This window comes from Heteronotia binoei, chromosome 2 (genome assembly GCF_032191835.1).
Source record: "Heteronotia binoei isolate CCM8104 ecotype False Entrance Well chromosome 2, APGP_CSIRO_Hbin_v1, whole genome shotgun sequence".
Taxonomy (NCBI): domain Eukaryota; kingdom Metazoa; phylum Chordata; class Lepidosauria; order Squamata; family Gekkonidae; genus Heteronotia; species Heteronotia binoei.
Window position 1 is genome coordinate 164,403,195 of NC_083224.1, and position 25,612 is coordinate 164,428,806.

Consider the following 25,612-nt stretch of genomic DNA (forward strand, 5'->3'; position numbering starts at 1 on the left):
CTTAGCACTTACATCATTACTTGGACACTGTTGGAACAGGAGCTGCTTCTACAGTATTAGAAGTAATACTTCTATTAATGCAGATCAGTAGAGGCCAGAGAGATAATGAAGGGGCTAGAGGCCCAGTGGAGAGGTTTAGTCCAAATACTAGTTTTATGGACATTATATAACAGGGGAAGAGATTTGTGTGTGTGTTAACTGTCTGTTTGTTGTGCTGCCATGGTTGGCATAACCAGCAGCAGTTGGCTCTTTTCACAGATGACTCAACAGGAATCACACACACACACACAATTACTGACTTTTAATATGTATATATAAGATGATATATTTGGAGCTCTCAACTGTAGTTACAGCAGGTTCTCTTAACCTTTTGTGTGTGTGTGTGTAAATGGATTTAGCAAAATGTATCTGTTTGATATATATATTCCTAATCTCATGCTTGACAAAACATTGGGAGCCAACAAGGTTAGTCAGCCCTTATAATGTTTCAGTGTTTTCAGTTTCATCAATTTGGTGAACTTTTCCAGGCACAATTCAAGATGCTGGCACTGACCTTTAAAGCCTTACATGGTTTCGGATCAACATACCTGAAGGACCACCTATTCCCTTATGAACCTACCTTACCACTATGGTCATTTTTGGAGGCCCTGCTTTGAGTGCCCTCTCCTTCTGAGATTAAGCAGTTGGGAATCCAGAAGAGGAGGTTCTCAGACATGAAAACAAAACTCTGGAACTCTGTCTACAAAGAGACTCATCCATCCCCTTCTGTTGAAGGGGGCGAAGACATTTGCTTCACTTGGTGTTCCCTCAGTGGAACACTTCATGAAGGTGGACCAGCCTAAAGTGACATGGCACAGTTTGATATCTGAATGTGTGAATAAGTCCAGGGCCAGTCAAAATTAGTTCCATTTTTCTTCATACCTGGCTAAATTATTATATTGAACAAGAGGAACGAATTCTCTAAAATGTCAATTTTGAGTCACCACCAACTCACTTCAGACACTGATTCACATGTGCCCCCCGCAGCAATGACAAGTGTGTTATTCTGGTGCTTCCAATTCACACAGAACAATAGATGGTGAGAAGAACTCACTGCACTAATTAATTCAGCAGTAAACTCTTTTGAGTTGTGAAGCCCATTATACAATTGTAGCTCCCAAGGTTCATAAAAAGGAGTGAGAGAATGTAAAGCTACAAAGAGACATTTTTAGTACAGCAATAAAAGGGAAAATTCAGATAAAGTTTCAATGACTGTGTTGTGAAGAAATGCTTTCAGTCATTGTGGGTCTCAAACCCTGTGCCCTGGGTATAAGATACCAGTTACCGTCAAACCATGGCATCTGGTTTTTTTAAAAAAAGAGCCTGTTTGATATTGTATGTAAAATAGTAGTTATTAATCATCTAGAAAAGGGTAGTACAACTATTAGAGGCAGATTTATTGTATGTGGCCATTGACCGTCACAATACAAGGTTAAACACAGTATCATAAAAAGTGGTCAAACAGAAATTAAGAATGGTCCAATAAACATACAGAACATCGGGTTAAGTGGGTTACAACATTAAATACATTGCTAGTGCAACTATTATCTTCAAGCCAAAATAGACCCTCCAGTAGAGTAACCCATGGGGAGGCTCAATAAATGTCCAAGTGTTGCTGCTTGCCTAGGACTCCAAAAACAAGGTAATTAATCATCGGAGAAAGCACTATTCAGGTTGGTGGGCTGCATATGGTTGGGTGGGTCACAAGTTGGGCAGGTCTGTTCAACAGTCAGGAATCAGCTGGCTGTACTAGGTACACCCTTCTAATCTTGTTGATGTCAATGGATTTAGAAGCATGAAACTCTGCTTAGGACCACAAGGCCTTAAGGTAAACTGGAAATACAATATGTAGGGTGGCTGAAAAACATATATATTGGCAAAGTTTACATAGAGCTGGGATTGGCTTGGTGGCAAATGCAGTTTTAGCAGAAGGTGGCAAACCTGAATTTGTTGCTGAGTGTGTGAAACAGCACTGAAACTTGGCAGGAAATCAAAACGTGCCTTAGGCTGCAATTAGATCCTTTGCCAGATATAAACATGCTGCTGAAAGCAAGGGACAGTGTCTGTCTCCTCCTTTACCTCCTGTAACATCAAATGAACACTCAATGTATAATGTTTCATTCTGCTTTGAGTTTTCCTGTTTCTTCCTTTACTTCACTACCTTCTGCTTGTGGAGTATGGAAGCCTGCAGTGTCATGGTATAACATCCAGGGGTCGTTTTGTAGAAAAATAGATGGTGGAGCTCATCCAGGGATTGTTATGCAGCTGCACATACTATTCAATGGACAAGGAGGTGGAACTCTCAGAAAGGTTCAGGAGCTGTGCTCCTGTGAGCTCCCACTGAATCTGAGGCCTGATAACATCTAATGTGATGTAATGTGTGGGCTGTGACATGAATATGATTGCTACTTTATTGACCTATCCCAGTTAAGAGCAAAACAAGTTTCTGCCTACTTCTGACTTAACTACTCTTCACTGTCATTTGGACATATTAGGTTAGTGTCCTTTAAAAGACACCTCACTAGTGAGGCTACATTCCCTGAAATTCTTTGCTATCATGTGGCAGTGCAAACTTCAGTAAAAATAGTATTATGTTACTGACTCCAACAGGATTATAAAATTTTAGGAGGCGAGACAGCCTTTTCTTCCCCTTAAAAGAGAATTTGCTGCGTGTTGCAGGGTTTTACGGTATATTGTTACTGTTGAAGTCTTTGAAAAGGAGACAAAAAGGTTGGGAGTTTGCATTCCCTGTTGGGATAGTTTAAATCAATGCCTATGTTAATTAGGGATGAGGTGATGCTAGGCATCCCAGGATTGCAACACTGCATCCCTGGTTTCATTTAAAATAAATCAATGCATTTAGCATATTGGGGATTTCTGTTCTGGGAAGTAAGAGGAAGGCAAAGAGACACTACTTTTTCATACCTGCAGCATTGACGCAGCAGGAACATCTAAGAAGCATCAGCAAGGGAATGGAATATACTGCAAGTATCATCAATTAACTTTAATTAAGCTCTCCTAAGGCCCGCTTGTTTGGAGATCATTTTTCTTTCTGTTTCCTCTCTAAGCAGCTTTCTCAGTACAACTTCCTGCAAATTTCTACATACAAAGTTGAAAGAGAACAAGGAAAATTATGATCTTTTCAGCAAACTTTTACTGATCAATCAATGAAGGGTTTGCTAGCCTTAGGCTGCGATCACACTATAGGCTTGGCATGATCTGGCTGCACTTCTAATTACCATTTTATTTTGTAACAAGAAATTTTGATCACTCATCCCACCCTGAACTGGCTTCACTATGCACTCGCCCCATGGTTGATTGTTCAGATTGTTGCAGCATCCTCTCTTTTTTTTTTTGTCTTTCACCCATGCACATAAGTGGGTATCCAAAGCTGCGTCTCCTTTTTGACAACCGCAGAATCCCTCTGCCAAGTACTTGGACCCCTCTCAGCCTCTTTCACTTTGCCTCTCTTCCTTGGAATACTTGGGGGGTAAGGTGCAGGTTTACATGACAGTAGTCCCATTGACTTGATTACATTTACTCTTGTGTCAGTTATGGGATCCTCTCCTCTGATGCAGAAACAGGAGAGATGGGTTTTGGAGAGGGGAGGTTTTCACTCAAAAACAATTCCCCCATGGACTCCCTATTCAGAATGACTACTTGGCTGCCATGATTGATAATGCCAGAGGTGATTCTGCACACATTGCTACCTGATCCAAAAGGAAAAAATGAGGCAGAAATGAAAGGGAAGGTTCAGACTTCCCATATGACTTGACTTTACAAGAGGGGAGTTTAGACCGCCAGAAATGCAATGTGATAGAGCTAGCATCCATAAAGAATAGATTTTCCCCAATGTCCATTAACTTCACTTCAAAGACGGAGCAGAATGGCAAGCCAATGACTGGAGCACAGAAGGCAGATGCTGCTTTCTGATTGTGCTCTTTAAATTTGCAAGGGTACCGCAATGATATTGGATCAAACTGCTCTTGTGACCACAGCCCATAATAGCTAAATGTGAATACTTGGTGTATTTTGTGGCTGGAGTTTTCTATCTGAAAATGAGCCCAACACTCAACTCAGAAATGGACTACCTGGGATAGAGTAGGCTTGTTGTCCAGAGTCATAGCAACACATACAGTTTCTCTGCATTTCTTGCTGGAGCTGGAGAATCTTGAGGATATCTCTGCCAACTGCATAAGCTCTAGACTAAGCTTCTATTTCCCTTCTTCTTAGAGATACTTAAGCCTTTGCATGGCTCAGTTTTGAAGCTAAGGGCAAGAGTCAGAAGGCAACAGCTAAAGAGTTCTTAGTCTGCGGTTTATTGCTTGCAGACTTGAAGAAGCTGGGCCAGCAAATCTGAGACTGGTATGTGCATAAGTGCTCTCAAGTCACAACCAACTTATGCAGATCCCAGGAAGGGGCTTTCAAGGCACATGAAAAGCAAGGGTGCTTTGCCATTGCCTTCCTCTGTAGAGCCTTCCCTGGGTGGTCCCCTATCCCAGTAATGACTCTACTTAGCTTCTGAGCTAATGTCAGGCTGTACCATGATGCCTTCCATCCCTCTGGGACATTATACTATTTGTTGTCTCCCCCATTTGTTTCTTTAAGTTGCATGTTCATATTTTAAAAGTTGCTTTGGGGCCTCACTAGAGAGAAAAGCATAGTGAAAGGCTATGTATCTAAAATGGGAATAATAGTGTGGTGCCCTCACAGGACGTACACAGATAGAGAAATCTGCTCTGTTTAAAGACAATTTGTAGTGGCCTTCACATTAGCTGGTACAAACAGAGAGTTCATTTTTCAACAGCTAGTGTTGCCGTTGTACAATCCAGATAGCCATGTTGTGGCTCTAAAGCCTTTAAGGAAGTGAAAGATGAAGCAGCTGCTTTGTCTTTCTTAATACTGTTGTATGTGCTGTTTCTTGGTTGCTTTGAGTGTAGTACTTCTTAATACGAAGAGGAAGGCAGACAACAGGACTAAAAGCAGGAATGCACAGGAGAGGCTACAATCCCCTTTCACTGTGGAAATCAAATATACAATGAGAGTTTCTGGATGATATCCTGACTATTCTACTCAGTTTGTGTGCCTTGTTTCATAAATAGCATACACTTCATCTTAGTCCAGTAGATGTACAATAGTTTCTTCCACACTTTCCCACAGGTCACTTGATCAAGCTAGAGAGACTATTAGCCATTTTATGTCCTTAAGGGAGTTCTGTGTTGGTGCAGCCTGGTGAAGGCTATACTCAGGGGGCGTTTTCACACTCACCTTCAAGTGGCGCGACCACCCTCTTCACGCCGGAGGATCTGCAGGGATTTCGCATAAGAAGCGCCGGAGCAGCCAAAAGAGCCGGAAAGTTCCATCGCGAAACCCGCTCAAACGGAAACCGCCAAGAAGCAGGAAAACGTTTGAGCGGCTTTTGCGATGGAAGTCGCCGGCTCTTTTGGCTGCTCCAGCGCTTCTTATGCGAAATCCCTGCAGATCCTCCGGCGTGAAGAGGGTGGTCGCGCCACTTGAAGGTGAGTGCGAAAACGCCCAGGGTTTTTTTGTAGGAGGAATTCCTTTGCATATTAGACCACACACCCCTGATGTAGCCAGTCCTCCTGGAGCTTATAGTAAGCCCTGTATTAAGAGCCCTGTAAGCTCTTTAAGGATTGGCTACATCAGGGGTGTGTGGCCTAATACGCAAAGGATACATAAAAAGCCCTTACTATTCCACAATATGTTTCTAAACTGCTGAATGGAATTTGAGGGCCTTACTTTGAACTAGGTGTTCCCATTCATAAATCAGGAGTAGGGTTTTAGTTATTTTTAGGAGGGGGTACATACTCGTTGAGAGTAAGATGACTTAAATTTTAACAGTATGCAGTCAGTGGGTTCTTCATGCCCTGGTGTCATCCTAGCTAAGTAGTTGAGCTAAATATATACATATCGGGAATTTAAACACTGGATCAGCCATCTGTCTTGCTTCAGGTAGGCTGTCTGCCTTTTTGGCTAAAAAATTAGCAGATGTACTCTTATTAATGTTTCCATTATTTTTAAAAAACCCACAGTTATTTTGAAAAAAACTGATGGAAAACTGCATCTGTAGCAAAAATGATCTGGGGAGTAGAAAGTGTGAATTAGTGACATTACAGGCACTAGCCAGTTGATGTCTTCCACAGATGATTTTTGCTGCAGACTCACTTGACCAGAGGACAGCAAATGTTTACATTAAACATGGTACATGTTCTTCCAAGGTGGTCTTATTATCCTAATTATTCTCTTTATCTTAATGACTGTGAGGCCAGCAGAAAATCAACAGTTTGCCTAGTATGCAAGTATAGTATTAAAAGCTTTGCCTACCCTGGCTCAAAAGCCAATTTAGAAAGGAAACATCCTGACTTAATATGAAATTGCTGAAGAACTACGACCATTAGAATAGTTCCCAACTGCACAAGGTACTCTAAAGGTCACACAAAAAGGGAAATCTCATTGCTGGGCTACAGTTCAAACACACACTGTATTTTACTGTATGGTATGCAACCCTTGGATGACCCTGTGCTATAGGATAGCTAACTGTTTTACTGCAGCACCTGGAAAAATGTGTGTTGGCATCTTAATTTTATTTCAATGGGTTCTGTGTGGCTCACGTTGAACTCTGTATGGTTTTACACAGACTGGAAAGGAAAGGCCTTGCATAAGCTGTAGGCAGTATAGGCGAATGAAAAACTGAAATATAGCATTCTTGTGGGTTATGCTGGCACTGAAGTTATGCTGGTACTGAAATAGTGTATCTGTGCATTGGGAAGGAGGCAGTTTACAGTTATTGCTCAGGTGCCCACAGTATGGAGTAACAACTGTATTCTTTATGAGAGAATTAGTAAACCTCCATTTGGGGAGTTCTTAACTGGAGAGTGGAATACAGTGTGACTGACAACAACATTTCTCCTCCATGTTGTTAATTACATCCTTGGAATCTGCACCCCGAGTATCGGATGATTGCAAACGAAGGTTGTGAATTTTAGCATGTGATTCTTATTGACAAAGGTTGTAAAATGCTACCCAGTTTTGTCTTTTAAAAATGTCACTCATTTGTAACATTGCATTTTGCTCACTGAACCATTGCTGCCTTGAAATTAGGCTAGATCTAGTGCATGAAAGCAGAGTTCTGCATTTTACATTGAGTTTTTAACGTTTTATTTTAAAAAGAATACTCCAGAGTAGGGTTGCAAGGCCTGACAATTCCAGGACTTTGGGGTGGTGGTGGTGGTAAGATGACTCTTGAGCAATGTGGTGGCATCAGTTCTGAGTGAAGACGTGGAAATGGCATCACTGTGTCTACAGATTCCCTCAATCTCTAAGGTAAAGAATAGGGGCAACTCCTAAAATTCCTTGATGTGATGATGTCACTGGATGCCATTTCCAAATGATCACCTTGGAAGTGACATCACTGCATTAGACATTATCCTGCCCCCATTTTTATCCCAGTCATCCTGCCCCCCTCCCCATTTTTATTCACTGCTCCACTTAGTGAGCATAGAGGAATGGAGGGTAAGAACATAACGAGAAGCCATGTTGGATCAGGCCAATGGCCCATCCTGTCCAACACTCTGTATCACACAGTGACCAAAAAAAGTGCCATCTAGAGGTCCACCAGTGGGGTCAGAAGCCCTTCCACTGTGCCCCTCCCAAGCACCAGAATACATAGCATCACTGCCCCAGACAGAGAGTTCCAATGATAAGCTGCAGTTAATAGCCATTGATGGACCTCTGCTCCATATGCTTTTGCATTCCCCTCTTGAAGTTGTCTATGCTTGTAGCTGCCACCACTTCTTGTGGCAGGATAGGGTGGGAGTTTGCTCCCCAAGGCTGAACAAATGGTAAGGCTTTTTCAGTGTTAGGACAAGGAAGGCCATGGCAAAAGTTGATACCATCAGAAGCAATGGAGAGAATTTTTTCAGTTCAGGATCTAAGTCACTCGGGGCAAAACCATGCAAGACATCTTTGGTTGTTTGATACTTCTTTGTGTCAAACCAATTTTATTATTGCAATGTATTGTAACAATATTTATAGAAAAAGCACTAAAGGAAAAATAATACCAATACATCACTTTTCACCCCTTCTATTCCCCTTATTTTGACCCCCACCGGTGTTTACTTAAATTGCTAAAAATACAAGGTAATATCTCTTAGGAAAAAAAAAAAACCCTTTATCCTCTTAACCTTATCAAAAAAGATACTAATAGTCCAATAAAAACAAAAAAAAAGAAAAAGAAAAAAAGACAATTCCATTTCTTTATAATTATTACTGTAGTCCACCATTCCACAAAGCTTCAATTATTTTCAAACATCACTAAATGTCCCTTCACTTCAGTTTTGATATCATTATCCACCAAATGCTTTATTTGTTGCATTTGTAACCAATCATATTTATTATTCAACTCTTCAGCAGTTTTCAATTCTGTTTTGCCACTTTGTATTTTTAATAATTGATTATATGACAACCACTTTTCTTCACCTATCTCAGCCGTTATTTTTATTACTTCAGTTGGCACTATCCATAACGGTCTTCTCTCATCTCCATATTTCTTATATTTCATCCATGTATTTAACAAATTATTTTTTATATAATGGCGAGAGAAAAAACCATCCATCTTCTTTTTTCCATAATACAAATATGCGTGCCAGCCAAATTTATTTACGTGACCTTCCAGCACTAAGAGTTTTTGGTTTAACAACATTATCCATTCTTTTATCCATACTAAACAAACTGCTTCCTGATATAATTTTAAATTTGGTAGTTGAAATCCACCTCTTTCTTTTTCATCTGTCAAAATTTTTATTTTGATCCTTGGTTTCTTCCCAGCCCACACAAATTCTGAAATTTTTCTTTGCCATTTATCAAATTGTTTACTATCTTTCACAATAGGAATAGTTTGAAACAAATACATTATTCTTGGTAGAATATTCATTTTAATTGCAGCTATTCTACCCAGCAATGACAAATTAAGTTCATTCCATTTTAATATATCTTCATCCATTTTACGCCATAGCTTCTCATAATTATTTTTAAACAGATCAATATTCTTCATTGTTATCTCCACACCCAAATATTTTACCTTGGAGGTAACTCCACAGCCCGTTAGTCTCTGCAATTCTTTGCTTATTTATTTGCATATTTTTACATAGAAGTTTTGATTTTTCTGTATTAATACATAGTCCCGCCAACTCCCCATATTCTTGTATTTTGGCTAACAACAAAGGTGTGACTTGTATGGGGTTTTCATTTATAAACATATCATCTGCAAATGCTCTGTATTTGTAAGTAAATCCTTTTATTTTTAATCCTTCTATTTCTTTATCTTCTTGGATCTGCATCAGTAATATTTCAAGAGTCATTATAAACAACAGTGGAGAAAGTGGACAACCTTGTCTTGCACCTTTACTAATTATCATGTCTTCTGTAAGATCAGCATTTATACATAACATGCATGTTGATCAGTATATATTGCTTTTATCGTTCTTATAAAGCTTTCTCCCAGCTCCATTTTCTCCATTACTGCAAACATAAAATCCCAATTTAAATTGTCAAATGCTTTCTCTGCGTCCGCAAAGAATAATGCTGCTTGCTTTTCTGGATGTCTTTCATAATATTCTACAATATTTACAACAGTTCTGATATTGTCTCTTATTTGCCTTTTGGGAAGAAATCCCGCTTGATCTTCCGTTATAAAATTTATCAAATGTTGTTTAAGCCGTTCTGCCAAGATTCTTGTATATATTTTATAGTCATTGTTTAATAACAAAATTGGTCTGTAATTTTTTACATTCATGACATCTCTATCTTCCTTTGGTATCAACAAAATAACAGCTTCCTTCCATGTATTTGGTATTTTCCCTTTTATTCTTATCATGTTCATCAACTTCTGCAATTTTGGTATTAACTCATCTTTAAAGGTTTTAAAATATTTAGCTGTATATCCATCTGGCCCAGGTGCCTTTCCATTTTCAAAACTTTTCACATATTTTCTGTTAAGGGTTCAATTTTTATCTTTTGTAGATACTCATCCATCTTTTCTTTATTTATTTTAACACCTTTAAACAACTTGGCATAATACTTTAAAAATTCTCTTTTTATTCCCTCTTGGTTAACCACCTCTCTTCCATCTACTACAATTTTATTAATATTTTTATTTTCTCTCTTTTTCATCAGTTGCCAAGCCAAATACTTTCCAAGTACTTTTGCTCCCTCAAAAGATTTATGCTGCAGTCTTTTCAAATTCCATTCCTATTCTTTGTTTAACAAATGTCTCATTTGCATTTGTAATATTGTAATTTCCCTTATAATTTTCTTTTTCCCTGGCCTTTTTCTCAACTCCCCTTCTTTTTTCTTTATTTCATTTTGAATGTCCAACAGCTGTTTTTCTTTTGATCTCTTATCTTCATTATTCAAAGTGATCAATATTCCTCTCATTACTGCTTTATAGGCATCCCAGACCGTCTGAAATTCTATATCCTCTTTGTCATTCATTTGAAAGAAAGCTTTAGTTTCATTTTCTAGGTATGTCACTATTTCTTTTTTCTGTAGTAAATCTTCATTCAATCTCCATCTTCTCAACTTCTTAGACAATTTTGTAATCCACATTATTGGGTTATGGTCAGCCCAATTTTAGGTAAAATCTCTATTTTCCTTTAGTGCTCCACAACATGTAAATTCTGGAAAAAGTTTTATGTCTTGCTAAAAAAAAAAAGGTATAGTCCTGCACTTCAGGGTTAAATTTTCTCCATATGTCCTCCAAATTTTCTTGTTTGACCAATTCAAAAAAAAGACTTTGTCAATTTTCCTTCTTTGTTGTTACCCCCCCCCCCCAGATTTATCCAGTGAGTTCTTAATTGTTCCATTACAGTCTCCCATTATCAAAACTTCGTCATGTCAGTTCATCAAATTGTTGTATAAGGTCTTTTAAAAAAGCATCCTTTGCACCATTAGGCGCATACAGTCCCAATAACAATGGGTTATTTTGCATTTAATATTATTTCTACTGCTACAAATCTTCCATCTTTATCTTTAAACACTAATTTTGGCTCCAATTTTTGTTTAATATAAAAAATCACTCCCTTTTCTTCTGTTCAGCCAATGAAAAAAATTCTAACCCCAATTGTTTATTCCATAAAAATTTGTAATCCTTTTGTTTAATGTGCACTTCTTGTAAACAAACTATATTACAATTTTGTTTTTTTAATCCAATGAAACATTGCCCTTCTTTTTTGTGGTGAATTTAGTCCATTTACATTCCAAGACAATAATTTGTGATCCATCATGGTGCAATTTCTTTATGTTCTTCATAAAATCTACGCAGTTCCTGTGCATTTGTAATCGTGATTCTTTTCCCCTGAAGTTCAAAGCTCAAACCTTCAGGTATTATCCATCTCAACCTCATTTCATTGTCCTGTAATTTTCCTGTCAGTTTTTTATATGTTCTTCTATCATTTATCACTTGCCTTGGCAACTCCTTCATAATTCTGACTCTACTGCCTCCCACTATCAATGTGTTTTCAAAGTTTTTATTCATTATCTTTCCCACCATTTCTTTTTTCATGTATCTTATGAGAATGTATCTTGGTAAATTATTTTTCTTGGCATAGAGTGAATTCACTCTATACATATAGTCACACATGTTTTTAGTCTCTTCAGGATCTTCCTCTAAAAATTCTGCAATAATTTTTGTTATATATTCTTTCAAGTCACCATCTTCCTTTTCAGGTACGTCCCTCAGACGTATCTGAGTCTCCATCAATTTGCAGTCATGGATTGTCACTTTTTCTTGTATTTTCAACAAGGTGGAGTCATGTACTTTCATTCTCCCTTCTACCTCCTGCACTTTCTTAGATGTTTCCTCTGTCTCTTTTCTGAGATCTTCCATATCTTTTTAAATCTCTTCTATAATTTCTTTTTTTAATGCAGTTATCATTTTTTTCATGCCTTTCATCATTCTGGCCTCCATTACCTCTAATTGATCCTGCATTTTCTCCAATGTAGTAGCCCTTGTATGGGTTTGCTTGTGTTCTGACATTTAAAAACACCGAAAATTTTGATCTCACCAATTTCAATATTGTCTATCAGTTTCAAAAGATTGGAGCTTGCTTTTTACAACAAGCCTAATTTCACCATCCTCAGAGCTTCCCAGACAGAGATATTAATTTTTAAAATGTTTAAATCCTTCAAAATGGCGGTCGCGACTTTTTGCTTCTCTCTGAATTTTTTTCCTTTTTCTTTTAAACGCTTCTAAAGTCCCTTATAAACAATATGTCCAATAGTATTTATCTTCTTGTCATCATCTCAATTAATTCCAACAATTTTTAATGTCCCGAACACTTTAAAAACATTATTTTAATTTTGACCTCCTTGCAATGGCAGCTGATGTTTCTCAATGGTATTATACTCCTAGAGTAGGCTTTTCATCTGCTACTTCCTGCTTTACTTGCCACCAAATCTTGTTTTCACTGGTAAAGAGATCTCACGATACTTGACTTACTTCCTGTGTGATTGTATATGCTGCAGGTCTGTGACGATGGTGCTCTTTTTTCAAAACTGCAAGTAGACCAAACAATAAATTCCTTTCCACTTTTTAGCACTGTCCTTTAAATTTACAAAGTCCAGATTTCACCTCTTCCTCCCTTCTTCTTCCAAGCTTTCTAAATTTCCCACCTTCTGAATTTATTCTGTTTAGCTGTAAATAGTCCCAGAATGAAAGATAGTGATCTGTACCTTTTCTGCCAATTATCCAGAGCCACACCGGTCTTATGTAGCTTTAGATGTTTAACAAAGTCCAAGAAGGTTAGGATTCTGTCAAGCTTATGCCAAATAAATGACTCTGAGAACTTCTGCAGATGATGAAAATGCAACTCTTCTCCGGACACCCCTCAAAGCCTCAAAGGAGCCCCGTCCGGAACTCCCTTTTAGCCAAGGTAAATCTCCTCAGAGTTTCCTGTGCATATCTTGGACTAATCTTTAACTGAGAAAAGTAGGCAGTAGGCAGTAGGCATTAATTTGCCTTCCACTATCCCGAACAGAAGTTCCAGTCTGCTCCCATTATGAGAGGCAGCTCAGCTCGACATTTTCCTCCCCCGGAAGTCCCAAGATGAAGTAGTGAAATCTCAAATGATTAAATGGGCAATTAATGTAAATAAAGAAATACAGATGGAAACTTGGGAATACTTGTGGAAGAATTCTATGAAGCTTTCGACGTGTCATAGTCGAAAAGTATTAAAGAGAACTGTTTTAAAATGATGTACAGATGGTATATGACTCCTAAAAAAATGGCAAAGATGAACAATAAGATGCCAGACAGATGTTGGAAATGTAAAAAACATGAAGTTTCTTTTTACCAGGACATTATATGCGCAGTTGTGGAAACAAGAAAATATACCAGAGAAATGGGATTGGATTATAAAAGTAATGACATGGAGTGAAATGGACAAACTGACAAGAATATTAAGAGACTATGATTTAGAAGTTTTTAAGACGGAGTGGAAAAAGTTTAGAAGATATGTAGAAAAAGAGTGGAAAATAAAAGGACATTGGACAATTTTTGGTAATGATTAAGTTTTAGAAAGAAGAATATAAATTTTTGTTTTAATAGTTAAGGGTACCTTTAAGTAGTAGCATTTTAAGTAAATAATACCAGTGGGGGTCAAGTAACAGGGGGAGGGGTGGGTAGAAAGTAATATATGGGATAGATAAAAGAAGTTATTAAAGATTTAAGAAATAGATTTATTACCATATGTTACCAATAAAATTGTTTTAACCCACAGTTTCAGTCCCTCTATCTCCTTATCTTCTTGTATTTGCATAAGCAAAATCTCTAGAGTCATTATGAATATCAATGGAGATAGAGGGCAACTTTGTCTCGTACCTTTGTTGATTATCATGTTTTCCGTCAAATCTGCATTTATACAGAGTCTTGCTTGTTGTTCAGTATATATTGCCTTAACCATTCTTATAAAATTTTCTCCTAATCCTAATTTCTCTGTCACTCCAAACTTAAAGTCCCAATTCACATTATCAAAGGCCTCCTCTGCATCACCAAAGAATAATGCCACTTCTTTTTCAGGGTGCTTCTCATAATATTCAACCACGTCTATGACAGTTCTAATATTATCTCTAATTTGTCTCCTGGGAAGAAAACCTACTTGCTCGTCTTTAATAAAATTGTTCAAATGCTGTTTGAGTCTTTCTGCTAATATCCTAGCATATATTTTGCAATCATTATTAAGTAGTGAAATTGGTCTATAATTTTTTACATTTGTTGTGTCTCTATCTTCTTTCGGTATCAATGAAATTACTGCTTCCTTCCATGTATTTGGCACTTTCCCATCAGTTCTTATTATATTCATCAATTTTTGGAATTTTGGTACTAATGTCTCTGTGAGAACTTTGTAAAATTTTGCTGTAAAACCATCTGGACCCAGTGCTTTTCCCAATTTCATTGAGTTTATTGCTGCTTCAACTTCTGTTTTTCCAATTGGTTCATTTAAGACCTTTTGCTTGTTTTCTGTTAAGGGACTTACTTATATTTTCTGTAAATAAACATTTATTTTACTCTGCTCCATCTTTTGACATTGAAACAACTTAGCATAAAATTTATAAAAAACAACTTTATAAAATTCCCTTTTAATTCCTACTTGGTCCACAATATCTTTACCATCTGACACAATTTTGTTAATAAATTTACTCTCTCTTTTTTTTTCATTTGCCAGGCCAGGTATTTCCCAGGTTTATTTGCTCCTTCAAAAGATTTCTGTTGCAATCTTTTAAGATTCCATTCTACTTTATTTAGCAGATGTCTTAGCTGGTTCTGTAATATTGTAATCTCCCTTATAATTTTCTTTTCCCCCGGTAGTTTTCCAACATTTGTTTCTCTTTTGCTCTTTTCTCTTTATTGTTCAATATAATTAAAATGCTTCTTATTACAGCTTTATACGCATCCCACACTGTTTGAAGTTGTATGTCCTCTTTTTCATTTATTTGGAAGAAAGCTTTAGTTTCTTTTTCTAGAGATGCCACTATATCTACTTTCTGTAGTAAACCTTCCTTTATCCTCCACCTCCTAGTCTTTTTGGCATACTTTGCAGACCACATTATTGGGTTATGATCTGCCCCCACTTTAGGATGAATCTCTATTTTTTTCATCATAAATCCAAGATCTTTTGTGGCCCATAACATATCAATCCTTGAGAAAGAATTATGTCTTGCTGAAAAAAAAGGTATAATCATGCTCCATAGGATTAAATTTCCTCCAAACGTCTTCCAAACTTTCTTGATTCACTAAGTCAAAAAAAGACTTTGGTAATTTCCTTTCTTTATTCTTTTTCCAGATCTGTCTAAAATATTTTTAACTGTTCCATTAAAATCTCCCATCACCATTATTTGTTCATATACCACTTGGTCGAATTGCTGTACAATTTCTTTAAAGAAAGAGTTCTTTGCCCCATTTGGGGCATACAATCCCACTAACAATGACTTTTTGTCATTTAATGATACTTCCACTGCTACATATCTTCCATCATCATCTTTAAAAACCAATTTTGGGTTAAGTTCCTGTTTTCTGTAAAAAATCACTCGCCTTTTTTTTTTCTTTAGCCAATGAAAAAAAAATTGTACCCAATTGCTTGTTCCACAAAAATTTGTAATCCATTTGTTTAATATGCACTTCTTGTAGACAAATTATATTACATTTTTGCTTTTTAATCCAATAAAATGTAGCCTTTCTTTTTTGCGGTGAATTTAGTCCATTTACATTCCAAGATAATAATTTGTAACCCATAATGATTCTTCACTTATTCTGTATCCCCAAAATCCCTATGTTCCTCAAAAAATCTCCTCTGGTCTTGGACATTGTTAATTGCAATCCTCTTTCCTTCCAGTTCAAAGCTTAGACCTTCTGGTAATATCCATCTGTATCTCAAACCTTTGTCACGTAGTTTATCAGTTAATTTCTTGTACAGTCTTCTGTCATTTATGACCTTTCTTGGCAGCTCTTTCATAATTCTCACTCTGCTTTCTTCAACCTCCATTGGTTTTTCAAATTGTTTACTTAAAAGTTTTCCAACCATGTCTCTTGATATAAATCTTACTACCACATCTCTTGGTAGCTTATTTTTTTTTTGGCATACATTGAATTGACCCTATATATATAGTCATAGGCATAGCTAGATTGATCAGGATCCATCTCCAAAAATTCAGCGATTATACCTATTATATATGTCTTCAATTCAAATTCTTCATTTTCAGGAACTCCTCTCAGACCTACCTGGTTCTCCATTATCTTACAGTCTGGTAGAACTACTTTCTCCTGCAACTTAGTAATCATGGAATCTTGATCTTTTACTTTATTTTCAACTACATGCACTTTATTTAACGTTGCTTGTGAGTCTTTTCGGAGATCCTCAATTTCTTTTTTTATTTCTGTCTTCACCACTTCTGCACTTGATTTAATGTCTTTTCTCAGTTCTTTAATATTTTCAATTATTAATTCTTTCATCACTTTGACCAGTCTGGCCTCCATGGCTTCAAGTTGTTCATTAACGTTGGCCATCTTTATCTCTTCCAAAGACCAGGCCCTCAGATGAAGCTTCAGTCCTCCCTTATGTTCAGACATTACTGTCCTCCCATTATAAAGATAGGCTCCAAAGTTGGTCTCTTCAATTCAAAATTGAAATACAGATTCTGATAACTTGGAACACGCCCTTTCCAATGAGCCCAAAATCGCCGTTCTAGGAGCTTCCTATCTCCAGATATTAATTTTTAAAGTTCTAATTTATTCAAAATGGCATCCGTGATTTTTTCTGGATCCTTTTAAAAACTTTTTTTCTCTTTGGGCCCACCAAAATTAATTCTAATTATATAGCCAATGTGTTTCACCTTATTATAACAATATCTGACGGCTGCACCAAGTTTTAAAATCCCATTCTTTTTTAAAAAAAGTTTTTTTGCAATTTTTGACCTTCTTTTAATAGCTACCAAAGATTTTCTATGATTGATTAGTCCTAGAGGGTCCAGGAAGTTGAAAACTTGACCTTCTTTCAATTGCTCCCTCCTGCTTTTCTTCCTATTTTACTTCCTGCTTTTCTTGCCACAAAGTCCCATTCTCTATGATCAGGTAATCTCGCGATGTTTATGCCACTTCCTGTGATTTCTTCCAATTCAGCAACTCTGTGATGATGGGGGATTTTGCAGAAACCACAGGTATTCCAAACATAAGTTATTTTTTTTTGTCTTTTAACTTGTCTTCTTAGATCCCAATAGTCCCAAAATTACCCCCTTCCCTTCTTCTTAACTTTAGAAAGTTGTAATTAGTTCCAAATTTTAGTCCTTATTTCCCAAATAGCTTATATTAATCCCGGAGTGATAAATAACCATCTTCTTACCTTGGGATCAAATATATCCTCCTTAACACCGTTCTTGCTGAAGATAAATGAATGGATACTAAAATAGTCCAAGGAAGGCTTAAATCAAGATGGGTTTAAGTCAATTTAATGACCACGGAAACCTCTGTAGACGCTGGAATGCAATCCTTCACTGGGGATCCTTCAAAGCCTTGGAGAAGCCCCGTTGGAGCTCCTCTTCAGCCAAAGTAAACCCCCTCAGAATTTCCAAAGCATGTCTTGGTCTTTTTCCTATCTGAGAAAGGTAGGCAGTTGGTGTTGAAATCACCTTTTCTGCTCAAAAACAAAGGCTCCAGTCTGCTCCTCTTTGGAGAAGTGTCCTAACTCTCCATGATCCAACCCCAGAAGTCCTGGTTGTTTGATACTTCTATTGGTTTAACCAGTAAAATTCTTGTTGATTGGCAACCCTGAATTTCCACTAAACATAAATCATGAGTCATAATCATTGCAAATGGATGGCATATATAGTTTTGGGACAGTGCCAAAACAGAGTAAAGAATAAATTCCTTTTGTTCTCTGCAGTTCTATAAATGTTTGTTAATTTTTAAGATGTTAAAGTTGCATCTGATAATTCTGCAATTAACACTGATTACAATCAGGCAGCAGATTCTGCAACCCTGCACATGGAAGCAAGAATGATGTCCACAAGGAAGTCTTATTCATAAATTTTATCTTCTAAGAAATTATCTTCTAAGAAATGATCATGCATGGAAAGAATTATGGGGGAAGAAGACGGTGTGTATCAGTTTTAAAAGAAATTTCAAGGAACACCAGCTTCTCAGTTTGTGTTCTTCCTTTTGCACAAAAGTTCCTGCTGCAATGAAAAATGCAGAGCATGGCATGAACAGAGTCATACTGAAGAATCAAACTGCCTCTAAACTGACACTGTCAATGAGTTACACTTCAGAGATTGATGTGCAAGGGAAGGCGATTTAGCGAAGACATCCAAGGATACACTATCAAGATGCTATCAAAGAATGCATACTTAGGGCTGTGCACAAAAAAGGGGGTGGGGTGGATTTGGATATATTGACCCCCCAAATTTGGACTCCCTGGAAAAACCAGTATGGTATTCAAATTTGCCTCCCCCTCCCATTTTTTTTTTTCTGGCTCCAACATAGTTTATGGGGCCACTATAGTCAATGGGAAATTTATCTGTGGGTATCTGGGGGTCTGGGGAATCTGTTTTTTAAGCATAGCTTCTGGTGTCTCTCCTCAAAAGACCCCCCCCCCAGTTTAAAAAAAGATTGGACTAGGGTGCCCAAATAAGGTGCCCCATCCTCCATTATTTCCAATGGTGGGGAAAAAAGCAAGAGAGAGAGAATGATGTCAAACCAGAGAGTCTCTTTAGTAGAAACTGGAGGTTGGGGGATTTTTCCAAGCCCAGCAAAACCAGTGCACATACAGAGTGCCCCACAGAAACAGTATATATACAGAGTGCCCAGCAGGATCAGTGCCACTGTGGCAATGTCAGTTCAACAGATCCAAGCAAGGAAGGGGTGCAAGCATAGCACAGACAGTGCATGTACAGTGTGCCCAGAAGAACCAGTGCCCCTGTGGCACTGCAGGCTCAACAAATCCAGGAGCGGGAGTTGCAAGCCCAACACAACCTGTAGATGTACAGAATGCCCAGTAGAACTAGTGCATGTACAGAGTCCCGAGAGAGTTGCTGAACCTCCAAATGCCTTGGTCATCTACCATGGGGGAAATGACCCCTGGCACAGAAAGGAGTTGTCGTGCTCTGATCTATATCACTACACTTGCAAACTGTCCACTCTTGTCTTTCTGACACTTGCCTGACCTGGATCAGACTTCCTCAAACATTGTGAGTGTCAGGGAGCTATTTCTCCAGACAAGGTGGCCTTGTCCAGGAGGATAATGTGAAAGGCTGCAGCGTTAGTTGTGGAATCTTTGGACAATATGTCATTCAGCACTCTGAGACCATTTATAGGCAACTGGCCCTCTCCAGGGTGGCAAGTGTACATTTATCTGAATGGGGCATTGATATTTGGCTGTTCAGCACTCAGAATGGGTTGCTTTGGGTGTAGGAGCATTGATGGAAGCAGGAGACACTCACCCACCCCAGCTTTTGTGGCAGTTTGGGCATTGGGAGACATATTTTGACTAGGGCTGGGATGCTTGCATATCCACAACCCACATTTTGGGACTCCATTAAGAGGTTTTGGGGTGGAGTCAAACCAATGGCATGCCCAGGGCAGTGGCTGTTGGTGGGGCTTTCAGCACCAGGTGGCTGGTGCCCACATAGTTCCCGGGATTTGCCATTCCTGGGTTTCATTCCCAGCAGGCAGACTGGAGTGTGGGGGTATCGGGTGGCCGGCAGGTCACCCAGTTCAAGATCTGTCCGCATGTTGTGCCATTGCTTTTTTGGTGTATTCAATAAAACTGTGACCTTTTTTTTTTTTTTTTTCCAAAATAGCTGGTGGTTGGTCTTTCATTTCTTGCTTGCACTACCCTCTACCCCTGTTTCCACAAACTCTTCAACCTCTTGTTTTCCTTCCTCTCTACTGAAAAACACAACACTTGCCTAAAACACCCTCAGCACCCTCAGCAGATGATCATGAAGATTCCTCATTCCATGTCAAAACTGGAATTGTACAGTAATACACTTACTGATCAAGCACTAATTAACAGGATGTTAGAGAGCTAGGACCAGACGAACAGTCTTATACATTCTGAGCTACATTCTGTAAACTTTACTGCAACAACAGGATTACCAAAGAGACCTTCAGGATATATAACTTGTGGAAAGAAACACACAAAAAGAAGGAAGGGGGGGGACAAGGGATACCAACATTACAGCTCCAGCTAGCTGAAATGACTGACATAACCCCCTAGTATTAGTGTAGATACAACCTTAATCTGACAGTTATATGGCTGACTGCCTCTCCGGCAAGGCAAGGCACTGATTCTTTTTTAATATGTTCCAATGCTGTCTGTAGATACTGAGACAATATTATATATCCAATGCTTAATGATCATGAGACACTAAAAAGGAATATCAACTCTGTGCTGCTGGCACTTATTTAATTATAGATTGTATGTAACAAAATCTTTAATATAACTGACTGAAGAGAAATCGACTGCTACCTCTAGTTCAGACTCCTACCCTGCCTTAGCTCTCTACTACCTCCTTAGGTTCACTCCTCAAAAGTAAGTCCCATTTTATTCTTTGAGGCTTACTGCCAGGAAAGAGGTCTTAGGATTGTCACAACAAACACAAGGCTGCCAGCCAGTAGCTGGAACCAAGCTAGTAAATTATCACATGACATGATGCCATTTCTGGAGGAAACTGGAAGTGATATAGCCCTCTAGAAATTGTTCTGTGGTGATACCTTAGCGTTTGCAGTGCTTCCTGGAGCAAGATGACACCCCTGAAAGAGACATCAGGTTGCACATGACAATGGCCATTAAAAAAAAAAATCCTCCTGCTGCCTAAAACAGCAGCAGCAGGAAGCAGAGGCTGCTAGTATTGGGAGACCTGGCAATTTTCTTGATGGAACTAAGAAACATTATTTGCAAGGCAAATGTCTTTGTTACTGGGCTGGTTTTGAGTCAAGTTTTATTAATATTTGGTCCGCTGATCTAGGATTACAGTAATTTGATTACTATTTGTTTTTCTAGTAGTTTTAAACATTGCAGAAAGAATGCCTTAGAGTAAAATTGGATTTCTTTGTCCTGTTTGTATAAATAAATTATTTTGTATTGATTATTATGAGCTACATTAACACAATAAAAATGAAATGTTGGGACAATAATATCATTGGTATCACATAGAGCTTTGAAGTGAATTATTTGGAGTTTCTCTTCAAATGATATGTCTGAGAAATATAAAAGGGAAGTCAGAAAGCACTAAAGATTATCACACTATGTAGGATTGCCAGCCTCCAGGTGGGGCCTGGGGATCTCCTGCTTTTACATCTGATCTCCAGCTGGCAGAGATCAGCTCCCCTGGAGGAAATGGCTGCTTTAAAGGGTGGACTCTATGGCATTGTACTAGGGTTGCCAAGTCCAATTCAAGAAATATCTGGGGACTTTGGGGGTGGAGCCAGGAGACATTGGGGTGGAGCCAGGAACAAGGGTGTGACAAGCATAATTGAACTCCAAGGGAGTTCACATTTAAAGGGGCAGCACACCTTTTGCCAGTTTGGTGTAGTGGTTAAGTACGTGGACTCTTATCTGGGAGAACCGGGTTTGATTCCCCACTCCTCCACCTGCACCTGCTGGAATGGCCTTGAGTTAGCCATAGCTCTGGCAGAGGTTGTCCTTGAAAGGGCAGCTGCTGTGAGAGCCCTCTTAGCTCCACCCACCTCACAGGGTGTCTGTTGTGGGGGGAGAAGATATAGGAGATTGTAAGCCGCTCTGAGTCTCTGATTCAGAGAGAAGGGCGGGGTATAAATCTGCAGTCTTCTTCTTCTTCTTTTCAAATGCCTTTCTTCCATAGGAAATAATGAAGGATAGGGGCACCATATTTTGGGGCTCATAGAATTGGACACCCTGGTCCAATTGTTTTGAAACTTGGGGGATATTTTGGGGAGAGGCACTAGATGCTATACTAAAAATTTGGTGCCTCTACCTCAAAAAATAGCCCCCCCCAGAGCCCCCAATACCCGCTGATCAATTCCCCATTATTCCCTATGGGAATCATTCTCCATAGGGAATAATAGAGTGCCCAGTAGCCATTTCCTTCCCGCCCTCACACTTTCTAAAGTGGGGGGAGTGCCTCCAAACCAGGGAATCCCCTGCCCCCTCCCTCTGTCACACGCACAAATACTTACTGGGTCTTATTCCTGCAGAAGTTTACTGGCTCTGAAAATGAAAGCAAAAGAAAAGGAGGGGCTGTTCTCTGAGGAAACTGTTACTGATCCTTTCCCATGAAGCCCTTCCTGTTCCCTACTTCCTGCTCAGCCTTAAAGGGACACATTTTAAAAACTGTTTGCAGGTTTCTAAACCTGCAGGAGCTCTAAATCTACAGAATGACTGTGGGGGCGGGGCTTCCCCCGCCGGCCAGCTGGCTGGGGGCGGGGAGAAGCCTGTCAAAACCGGGGATCCCCCGCTGGGACCTGGGGATTGGGAAGCCTACATTGTACCATGCCAAGGCCCCTCCCTTCTCTAAACCCCACCCTCTCCCAGCTCCACCCCCAAATTCTCCAGGTATTTTCCAGCCCAGACCCAGCAACCTTATTTCAAAGTAGGTCCACACTTTACCTTTTGCTCACAAGCTGAAGCAACTGCTAATCAATAAATGTTACAGAAGATTAATTGAAAATTAGAACTGCTCACATTAAGATGTGCAATTTCAGCCATGTTGCCTGCAGTCTTGCACCTAGTTATATAAGCTTTCAACTCAGCTAGGTGAGAATTATAGCCTTTGGTGGAATTTTTTTTTATTTTTTTAAATGTTGACTGCTTACAAAAATCCAGAATCTGGAGGTCTTTCCTTCTGGTGTCTCTGGAGCAGGGCACAGCAGAGGAAGAAATAGAAAGGGAAGGTGGAAGATAGTTTAAATGTATGGCTTCTGTAAACCCTCGCACATTGTAACAATACAAGACAGAGGTTGATAAAGACATCAATCAGGACCGTGTTAACTTATTGACAGGCTGTTTTAGAGCTACAGAAGGTTTATAATCCAAGTGTGTGTTTGATCCATGATTTATTAGCTATGGGAGTCCATAGATTAGAAGAAGCTTTTCTGGTGATGCTGAAGTGTGCAAACTCTGCACTGGATCAAAAGCAAGGCATGAAAAAACACAGAAAGAACAGATTTGGTTGCCTGGGTAGCTTACAAAAAAGAAACTATGAAATGCTAACACTGTTCAGGTATACTAAAATCAAGGGTGAGGCATATTATTAGATTATTCCCAGATCCACCAAAGAGAAAAATCAGTTCCAGGCCATATGGCGTTTTGAGATATAGCATTTTATGTGTCCTTCTGAGAAAACAATGCAGCCACAGCTGTCATTTATTGTCATTAACCAAGCCAATAAACGACTAATTTATAATGAGAGATAGGCTAAAGATGGCTACCATCTGCTGTACAGTTACTATTTGGGCAGCGTTAATTTTCAAGCCAGGAGTACAGATGAAAAGACAAGGCCAATGTCGATTTTTTCAGGGACCATTAGGATGGCCAGGTTGCCCTGCTTGTGTCTGTGGGGGAAATGGGGGGGAACAGTGTCATGCAATGCCTTTTCTGGCTGCATACCCAGAATTCATGTCGCCATGTTGTATGATGTTCTATCAGTTTCCCCTATTGTCGTCATTGTTGTTTTTACTGTAGAGTTTCAGGGAATTTCTAGGGTGCTGTGTGACCACATTTCAGGTTACACAGCCAGAAGTGATGTTGTGGCATTGTGTGATGCCATTTCACCAAGTTTATGACCCTCTCTAGCAGTGGTCATTTTGTAGAAAAATAGGTGGTGGAGCTCATCCAGGGATTGTTATGCAGCTGCACATACTATTCAATGGACAAGGAGGTGGAACTCTCAGAAGTAGGAGGTGGAACTCTCAGAAAGGTTCAGGAGCTGTACTCCTGTGAGCTCTCACTGAATCTGAGGCCTGCTCTCTAGGGGGTTGCAACTTTAGGGGAGGGACAGTGGCTCAGTGGCAGAGCATCTGCTTGGCAAGCAGAAGGTCCCAGGTTCAAGCCCCGGCATCTCCAACTAAAAAGGGTTCAGGTAAATAGGTGTGGAAAACCTCAGCTTGAGACCCTGGAGAGCCGCTGCCAGTCTGAGTAGACAATACTGTCTTTGATGGACCGAGGGTCTGATTCTGTATAAGGCAGCTTCATATGTTCGTATGTTCAACCACTCTCCAAATTCTAGTCCATGGGCCATAACAATCTGACCACCAAGTCACAAATGGTTAGGGTTCATAATAAAGTTGGCATAATCTAGTAGCACATGTATGGAGGACCAAGGCTTGGATGATAGTCATCCATCAGGGGGAGGGGGGCATTTCCCAAAAGATCTGATTTATAGACAGATTGTAAAGCATTTTTAAAAATGTAATACTCATTGAACACATCACTTCTCTTTCTTACAAGTGGAACTATGAAATTATGTGCTCAGTAAAATATTTCTAGGACCATTGGGGGAAAGAATTGGTATGCCATATTTCTCAGATCACGTACTGCTTTTATTTGTAGGGGTGCTATAACGTGAGAGTTGCCTGGCTGGATTGGGCCAGTGTTTCATCTAGTCCTGCATCCTGTTTCACAAAATAGGCAACCAATGGCCTGAGGGATTAACAAACATGGATAGATATCAAAGCCTTCACCTGATGTTGCCTCCTAGGGTTGCCAGCCTCCAGGAGGAGCCTGGAGATCTCCTGCTGGCAGAGATAAACTCCCCTGAAGAAAATGGTTGCTTTGAAGGGTGGACTCTGTGGCATTGTACCATACTGTGGCCCCTCCCTTCCCTTCCCCTACCCTCCCCAACCCCCCCCCCCCTCTTCCAGCTCTACCCTCCCAAAGTCTCCAGGTATTTTCCAGCACAGACCTGGCAACCTTATACCACTGGTATTCAGAGGATATGGAGCCTCCATTTATTCACCATGGCTAGAAGCTATTGATGGACATACCCTCCATGAATCTCTCTGATACCTTTTTAAGTCACAGTGACATCATTATGTCCACTTGTAGAGTGAACCCCACAATTTAAGTACTACTTAAATGAAGAAATACTTCCTTCTGTCTGTCTTTATCTCCACCTCTGCATCCAGCTCCCAAGAGTGTGTGGAGTGCTTATGTGGAAAGGCCTAAAATTGGTGCAACTGTGGGGACAGTTTGCTGCCTTAGGCCCCTTGAAGGAATAGCCACTTGCCAACTGCCTGCCTTTCCCCCTGGCTCCCCTCTTCAGATAGTGTATTTCAGACAGTGGAGCAATTACTACTTTGGCCCAGAAAAGCATTTCTTCCATCACCTTCCTGGAGAATATCCAAGTATCTGTTCTCTGCTAGGAGGAGGGGAAGGGCTTGATGCACCCTATTGCCTCTAGCTAAATCTATTAACATATGTATATAGGTAAGCTGGAAAGCCATCACACTGTCTTCTGCATTCCCTCTGGCTCCCAGCTGTGCGGGGGGGGGGCTACTTTTAAAACATCAAATGAAGGTCTCTGGCTT